This window comes from Mustela nivalis (assembly GCF_964662115.1).
Source record: "Mustela nivalis genome assembly, chromosome: 8".
Classification (NCBI taxonomy): domain Eukaryota; kingdom Metazoa; phylum Chordata; class Mammalia; order Carnivora; family Mustelidae; genus Mustela; species Mustela nivalis.
This window is the reverse complement of record NC_139027.1, coordinates 123,177,323-123,185,873: the sequence shown is the minus strand read 5'-3', so window position 1 is coordinate 123,185,873 and position 8,551 is coordinate 123,177,323.

The window sequence follows — 8,551 nt, the reverse complement described above, 5'->3', positions numbered from 1 at the left end:
CTTTCACGGGCTTGTGAGCTGGAGCCCCACGACAGGCATAGAACCTACTTCAAAAAAAAAAAAAAAAAAAATCACTGAGTGCATCCTCTATCCCCTGTGCTGGTTAGTGAAGAGACAACAAAATTGTGAAATAATAAATGTTACTGCTTTAAGCTCCTACTTTCGGGGTTATTTGTTATATAGCATATATAGGTAACTAATACACATAAGATCAAAGAGGAGTTGGATGGTAGAGATCAAAAAAAGAATTGAGACCTAATCTTACCCTCAAAGAGCTCACTCTTAGAAGACACTAAAATAATTGTAATTGAGGCACACCTGGCTGGCCCAGTGGGTTCAGCGTTGGCCTTTGGCTCCCAGGGTGGTCCTGGGGTCCTGGGATAGGCCACTTTCTGCAAGGTCTTATGCTCCCTGCTCAGCAGGGAGTCAGCTTCTCCCGCTGCTCCTCCTCTTGCTGGTGATCTCCATCTCTCTCTCTCAAATGAATAAATGAATAAGATCTTAAATAAATAAATAAATAAGGGGCACCTGGGTGGTTCAGTCAGTTAGGCATCTGCCTTCTACTGAGGTAGTGATCTTGAGGTCCTGGGATCAATCCTCCAACCACCTCCAGTCCTGCTTCCTGCTCTGTGGGGAGTCTACTTCTCCCTCTGCCCCTGCTCTCTCTAATAAAATCTTTTTTAAATTAATTAATTTAATAATTATAATTCAGACAACACCCACTAACTACATACTATGTGAGGTGGAATGGAGGATACAAGAATGTAATAATGTATTTATTCAACAAATATTTATGGAGTCTCTGCCCTAGATTTCCACCTACTATGGAACTGGGAGGACAATAGCGGGTAGGTGGGTCCCTATCCCCACTGTGCTTACAGAGTAACAGTTACTATCTGACACCTCCATTAATCAATCACACAGAGAAATGTATATGAATCAGAAGATGTGTTGGGAAGAAGGAGAAACCATGAGAGAATAAATAACATGGGAGATACAATCAAGACAGGGTGATCAGGCAAGGCCTCTTGTGGAGGTAATATTTAAGCTAAGAAATAAAGAATGAGTAGGATTTTGCCAGGCAAAAAAAAGGAGGAAAGAGCACGGTAGGATGTGAAAAGGCTGTGGGAAAGGCGTGGAGCATAAGAAGCGGGGAGAAGCTGAAGCCTAAAGGGTACAGATATGTAGGACAAGAGTTGGTACTTACCCTTAAAGGGGCTCACTGTGGGGGCGCCTGGATGGCTCAGTGGGTTAAACCTCTGCCTTTGGCTCAGGTCAGGATCTCAGGGTTCTGGGATTGAGCCCCGTGCCAAAGGTTCGGCGGGGAGCCTGCTTCACCCTCTTTCTCTGCCTGCCTCTCTGCCTACTTGTGATCTCTCTCTCTCTCTGTCAAATAAATAAATAAAGTCTGTTTTTTAAAAGGGGGGGGACTCACTGTGGGTTATGGATGAGGAGGGTCATAGGAGACAGAGATATTTTATGTGTTGAACTGTGTCCCTCCCCCAAAAAGCTATGTTGGAGTCCCAAACCCCAGTACCTCAAAATTATCATCATACATGGGGACCATATAGGGTATTTACAAAGGTAATCACATTAAAATGAAATGATTAAGACATGCACTAATCTGACCAGTGTCCTTATTTAAAGGGGAAATTTGCACACAGATCTATATCCAGGAAGCACACCAAGTGAAGATAGAGATCAGAATGATGCTTCTACAAGCCAAGGAATGACAAAGATTGCCAGCAAGCACTGGAAGCTTGGGGAACGTCATGAGACTGATTCTCCCTTGCAGCCCTCAGCTTTAAAGATTTTATTTATTTATTTGACAGACAGAGATCACAAGTAGGCAGAGAGGCAGGCAGAGAGAGAGGAGGAAGCAGGCTCCCCACGGAGCAGAGAGCCCGATGTGGGGCTCGATCCCAGGACCCTGGGATCATGACCTGAGCTGAAGGCAGAGGCTTTAACCCACTGAGCCACCCAGGCACCCGCAGCCCTCAGCTTTGATTTCAGATTCCTAGCCACCAGAGCTATGAGAAAAGAAATATGTGTTGTTTAAACCACCCAAATTTGTGGTGTATTTTTCGGCAGCTCTAGCCAACTAATACAGATGTGCAGGTGCTTTGAAACCTGTTACTCTGTATCCAAGGGTAAAAAATTCCCAGTGCAGCTGCTGCAGGCATAACTGCTTTCTCACTCTCTGGAAGCTCCTGGAAGGTACCAGTTGAGGCTTGCTCATCTTTGTGTCCTGCAGGGCTCCATTAGTACCACAGCAAGGGGAGGAGCTCTGTGCCATGCTTGCTCCTATCCATAATATCTATGCAAGGCACACTGCTTGCACCATGAAAGAAAACGTTGAAAACGATATGGTTTCTGCTCTGAAAAAAAAATTTCTAAACTGGATGAACACATGACAGTGTAAACTGCTTCGTAATTATTAATTACAGCTGCCATTGATTGCGTATTCACTAAGTGCCAAACCCTTGACATATATCAATATTCTCCTGCCAACCATTTTATAAGGCAGCTGTAATTACTCTCATTTACAAGTGAAGAAACCTAGGGCTGGAGAAGTTAGGCAACTTCCCAAAGCCTCACAGAGACTATGTGCATAACCAGTGGATAACTATGTGCGTAACTATGTGCACTCCCAGCCAACCTGGGCAAGCCAGATGAGCTCCCCAAGAAGAGAGTAAGCATCCGAAGGGACTGAAGTATCTGAGAAGATTTCCTTAGGGAAGCAGTTCAATGTGCATCCCAGATAAGGGGCTGGGTTGAATATAGGAAAAGGAAAGTTGAGGTGCAAGACGTGCTTTTCTACCTCTAAGCCTTTGCTTTGTTGGTCTCTTTGCCTGGAATGCTCGCCTCTCCTGGCTTTGCACAAACCAGACTCATTTTCATCCCTCAGCCCAAATACCATCTTTTCAGAAAGGGCTTCCCTGACCAACCTTTCAAGCTGGTTGTTTTTCCTAAAGATGGCTCCTGCGGGGCCCATACCATAGGCTTTTCTGCCCATGACCACTTTAACCAAGAGCGTACTGTGGGAGAGACTGTGTCAGCCTCAGGCACGGCACTTACCTGGCCTGAAAGTCAGCCATGAAAGAAGGGTGACTAGTAGGAGAGGGTGTCTCAGTGGCTCAGTTGGTTAAGCATCTGCCTTCAACTCCGGTCATGATCCCGGGATCCATAGCAGGCGGGGAGACTGCTTCTCCCTCTTCCTCTACCCCTCTTCCTCCTTGTGCTTGCACTCTCTCTCTCTCTCAAATAAATAAAATCTTTTAAAAGAAGGAGGACAAACAGGAGGGGGAGGAGGGGGAGAGGAAAGGGGAGGGGCGGGGAGGGGAAGGGAAGGGACAGAGGGAGAGGAATGGGGAGAGGAAAGAGGGAGAGAAGGGGAGGGGGAAGAGGAGGGAGGGGGGGGAGGAAGAGGAGGAGGAGTAGGAAGACTAGCCCAAGATCAGTGAACTGTGAGAAGTGCAAGCCACGTGGGAGGAAGAGAATCAAGGAGCATCAGTCACCGGATGAGGGAGTGAAGAAGCCATCTGGGAGAGGTGGAGAGATGGGTAGATATAAGATAAAGCCATGATGGTAAAATGTTAAGTGTACAATCTAGGTGGTTAGTATAATGTTTGCCACACAATCCTTTTGACTTCATGTATTTGAATTATTCACTACAAAGTTTTGGGCAAAAGAGAAACAGCCTTGGAAGTGGATTCTCCAACCCCGAACACTTCCACTCACATCGCATGGAGCAGAGAAGAAGCTCCCAGCCCAGCCTTTTCCAAATTCCTGGCCCCCAAAATCATGAGCTAAATAGATGAGTACTTTAAGCCACTAATTTTGGAGGTATAGATAACAGAAATTCTCTAAGGAGACGTCTCTTACTTTCTCGCACAGCTGCCTGCCCGTTTCTTGTATAGCATTACCACAGTCTACTTATTCCTCATCAGTCTCTCCCCCAGTAGAGTGTAACTTCTGTTTCCTCTGCTCCTTCCTCCCAGCACCACTGCCTGACCCATGGAGGTACATAAGTGAATGTTTGTTGAGTGACAACTAAGCCCACAAAAGGGGGCCCTTCTGAAAAGTAACGGGAGAGAATACAGAATTCATGGAGTTGGCGGTGGGGGTGGGGACTAACATTTGTCAGTTGGACTACCCATCTTCCATTTCTCAGAATCTCAGGAAACAGGAAAAGGGAGCCCCTTCCCCACTATGGCAGATGGAAGAGGTAAACACACCCTCACCTCTGTTCTTGCTGGAGCATAGATGCTGGCTATACTCATGACCTGTCAGAATCCCCCACCCCAGACTGAAGCCAGAAGCAGAAATTCCAGCTGTGAAGGTCAGTCAGAGACAGTGGCAAGAACAGAGTAGGGGTCCTTATTCAGAGCAGGTGGTTTTAGGGGCAGGGTGCTAGCCACCTGGCTTTGTTGAGGGGTGGGGGTCCCTGCCTGAGCGCACTTCTGCAGTGTCCCATCCTTTCCTTCTGCCTTTGGTTCAGCACAGGTGTGAAACCAAGGAGCTAAATAAATGAATCCTGAGGGTGGCAGAGCCTGATAAATCCAGGACACAGGATCGAAACAAGGGTGGTCTTTCCTCCAGGTGATCTGAACATCTTCTGTGTTCCAGAAAGGTCAGGGACACATTTCTCTCAGAGGCGGCAGGGTCCAAACAGCAGTGGAGACTCATCGTATCCCGAACACCTTCTCTGGGCCTCCAGGAGCATAATAGCTGGTAACCAACTTTGATTGACAAGACCTAATTGAACAAGACCTGTTCTTCTCTTGCTTTTTACAAGGTATGAACGAACTCAGGACAAGAGTCCACTCTCAGGTGTCTGAGTCCTATTCCTGTGTTCTAGGATCTCCCAGGAGCAGGTCTGCTGCAGGGAGGAGATGTTCACATTCCAATGCTGGGCTCATTAGAGAGGTCAGCAAAGAGAATTTTCATCAGAAGATGGATTACATGTCAACGTCAACTTGCCCTTCCCAGGAAAACCCAAACACTCTCACCTGTTCTGGAGACCTAAGATCTTCCAAGTCTTGAAACCTGAAAAGCTATATTCAGCAGACATTCATTGAGGGCCATTTGTATGTCAGGGACAAGATCTTGGGCTCTGGTGGTAGAGAGACATAGAAACAAACGAATACAATAGGATATTTTGAGTTCTATAAAAGAAGAATGAACCTACAAGAAGCATCAGACTCTGCCTTTGGCAATCACGGAAGGTGCCCAGGAGTAGGTGACATTCACTCTCCAGGAGGAGATTACAGCAGAAGCAAAAGTCCAAGCCAGGGCTCGTACGTGCAGTTCCCCGCAAGGAGTAAGTCCAGAACTTCATCTCTCTGAAATGCCTCAGTCATAGAAGCAGCACAAACTTCACAGGCATCTAGCATCTGGATGATATTAATTACCTCCATGTTTATTAAGAGCCCCATTAAACTTGACTCTAACCAACAGCACAGTTGGCTCCCTGGGTTAAATCCACACTAAATATTCAATTACACACAGCATAGGCAGAATCGTATTTGGCAGGGATTAGTTCCCTTGTCCTGTGAAGGCACTTTTCCAGCTGAATAATAATGGTGTCTTTTAATTGTGTGATATCTTCCTCTTGAGAGACTTTAAGCCAGAACATCTCCTCAAAGGGAGACAGAAACTGGGTGTCATCATCTCCATTTTGTAGTTGGATGAACTCAGTAAAGAGGTCTGGCACTCGCCACAGAAGCTGGAATCCTACTTCTCTTTCAGGGCCCAGCTCAAATGCCCTCCTCTTTGAAGAGTTTTCAGTTCCCTCATCACAATTTTCCTGCAGGACGTGGAATTGAAAGAAGCTGAGAGAAACAACGAAGTTCTCTCTCTGTACAGAGAACCCTGTGATGGGTGGTTGGCCTGCATTCACTCACTCGATCGCCCCCAGCACTCTCCCCCACTAGGGGGAATGTTTCCACGTCACAGTTGAGGAAACAGAGACATAGAGAAGTCAAGAGATGGGTCTTGGGCTGCACAGCTAAGAAGTATCAGGGTCAGGATTCAAAACCAGGCCTCTGAGCCCATTGTCTTAAGCACACACAATCCTGGCCCATTTGATCTTTCACTCAACAAGTATTTATTGAGCCCCTACTGTATACCCACGGCTTGCTGGGATGCTAAGAGTATAATACTTGCTAGGGATGCAGGAAAATATCGTCCATCCCTGTCTAGCAGGGAAGACAAATTAAAAATCCTTCCACAAACAATTATCTAATTACACATCGGTCATCAGGCAATGTTAGCAGAATGTAACTCAACTGGATAAGACAATTAGCAGGGTGAAAAAAGAAATCTGGTACTTGGATGGCTCCTTCTTTTCTGTAATTCAGGGATTAGTCAACTCTTCTCTTTTTTTTTTTTTAGATTCTGTAGCCGAGCAACGCCTAAAGATGCCCACAATTGCTTTGGGAATATCCACAGATCACTTCCCTTTCCTAATCACAGCTTCTCCAGCTGTAAAATGGGAATGAAAAATAACAAACTACTGGAAGCAACCCAAATACCCATCAACAGGGGACGGTTTACATAAATGATGGTACATTTACACCATGGAATTCTCAACCATTAAGAAACATGAGACAACCCAGAAATGCTAGAGATGGATCGCCAAGACATCACTGAGTAAAAGAATAAGGCACAGGATGGTGGGTACAGAATGCTGCCAATTGTGTGCATAAAAAAAGGAGATAAAGGAACATGCTTATCTGTGCATGGGTTATCCCAGCAAAGATGCACAACAAACAGGTAATGAGCCATGCCCCCCTGCCCCTCCTGCTCCCCCCTTCACCTACCAGACAGGGGACCCGGACACCAGGGATCATGGGAAGATCTCCTGTTAATGCATGCCATTTTTACCTTTTGAATTTTGCACTCTGCATGTAACTTCTTGAAAGCTAAATTAATCGATTAAAAAAAATTAATACAACACTTTGATGGGCACACAAACACAGTCAAATAGCCCTGCTCACATTCGCCCACCTTGTGATGCTATTGTTGGTTTCAAAGCTGAGGTCAGATTTGGCAGCCCTGGTAAGATCTAAAACAATTAGGACATGTGTTGCTCCTATTGAGACCAGGTAGGAATAAGGGCCAAACAGAGAAGCAAAGAGGAAAATGAAGGAAGAAAAGAGGAGAGAAACAAAGAGGCCATGCACAAAGAGAATGACCCCGGCAGTGAGAAAATCACAATTACTCTAGTACCATGGAGACCACAAGGCAGTTGTGCTACCTGCTTCTTTCTAGCCAGCTGCCAGGTTGCCATGGCAATGTAATGGCCTGTGAAAAGCTTATTTATGATTCCGAAAACATAAAAAAAAAAAAAACCCACACTCAGCAAGCTGCAGATAGGCAGCAAGGAGCAACAAAGGTTCCTGTGTGAAAGGAGACATCAGAGTGACCTTCCTATGGCTTGAGTTTCCCCCCATTGAAAACTGGTGGGGTTGGCCTAGAGCAGAGGGTTGTAAACAGGAGCGCGTATCTAGACAAGGGGAGGGCTAGTTAAAATACTGATTGCTGAGCCCATCCCCAGAGATCCTAATTCAATAGGTCTGGGGTGGGGCATTTCTAACAAGTTCCCAGGAGGTATGAATACTGTGGTTTGGGGACTGTACTTATACTTACAGAAGCATGGTCCAAAAAACTCTGAAGACCTTTCCAGGGGTGCCTGTGAGGCTCAGTTGGTTAAGTGTCCACGTTTGTCTCCTGTCATGATCCCAGAATCCTGGGATCAAGTCCTGCGTCAGGCTCCCTGCTCAGTGGTCCTATCCTGGCTTGTGCTCTCTCTATATATATCTAAAAATTAAAATAAAATCTTAAAAAAAAAAAAAAAAGACCTCTCCAACTTGGATTCCAGGCGCTGTGGGCTCCAGCCCCCATTTTCCCTGAGCACATCCATTGTCTCCATCCGCCCCTCTGTTAACTTAGCAGCTACAATATCCCAAAGGATGGCGCAGCACAGGTTGCAAGGTAGCTCAAAGCACCTAGTGGGCCAACAGCTTACAGGGCAGTTTCCAAGGCAGAGGCCAACACCTCATACAAGCAATTGCATGGAAAGATTGGCTTGCATTCCAGCTGTCTTTGCCAGAACTCTCTCATGGGCTAATTAACTGGGTGAGATAGCCGACAGGTGCCGCTGGGCCAGAGGAAAGGCGGCTGCCACTCAAGACAGGCTGAGCAAGGGCCAGGGCTGGTTGGAGAGGATTTGAAACTGACAGAAGCCAAATCTCCAGGCACTGTAATTTACCAGGTGGGATTCTGATTCCCCCCAGAAATGGAGACAAGAAAACAAATCCAAACACCCAACCCCATCCAACACCAAGAGCATGCTGAGTGAGAAAGCTCAGGGCTAGGGTAGAAGGCAACATTAATGACAAGTCCTTCCCAATTCAGGATTTCTTATACATTCAACAAATATTTATAGAGCACCGACGACACGTCAGATGCTATGCTAGGTGATCCACACACGGGCAGTGAGCCAGAAGTAGCCCGTGACTTCATAGAGTCTACATTTAAGTGAAAA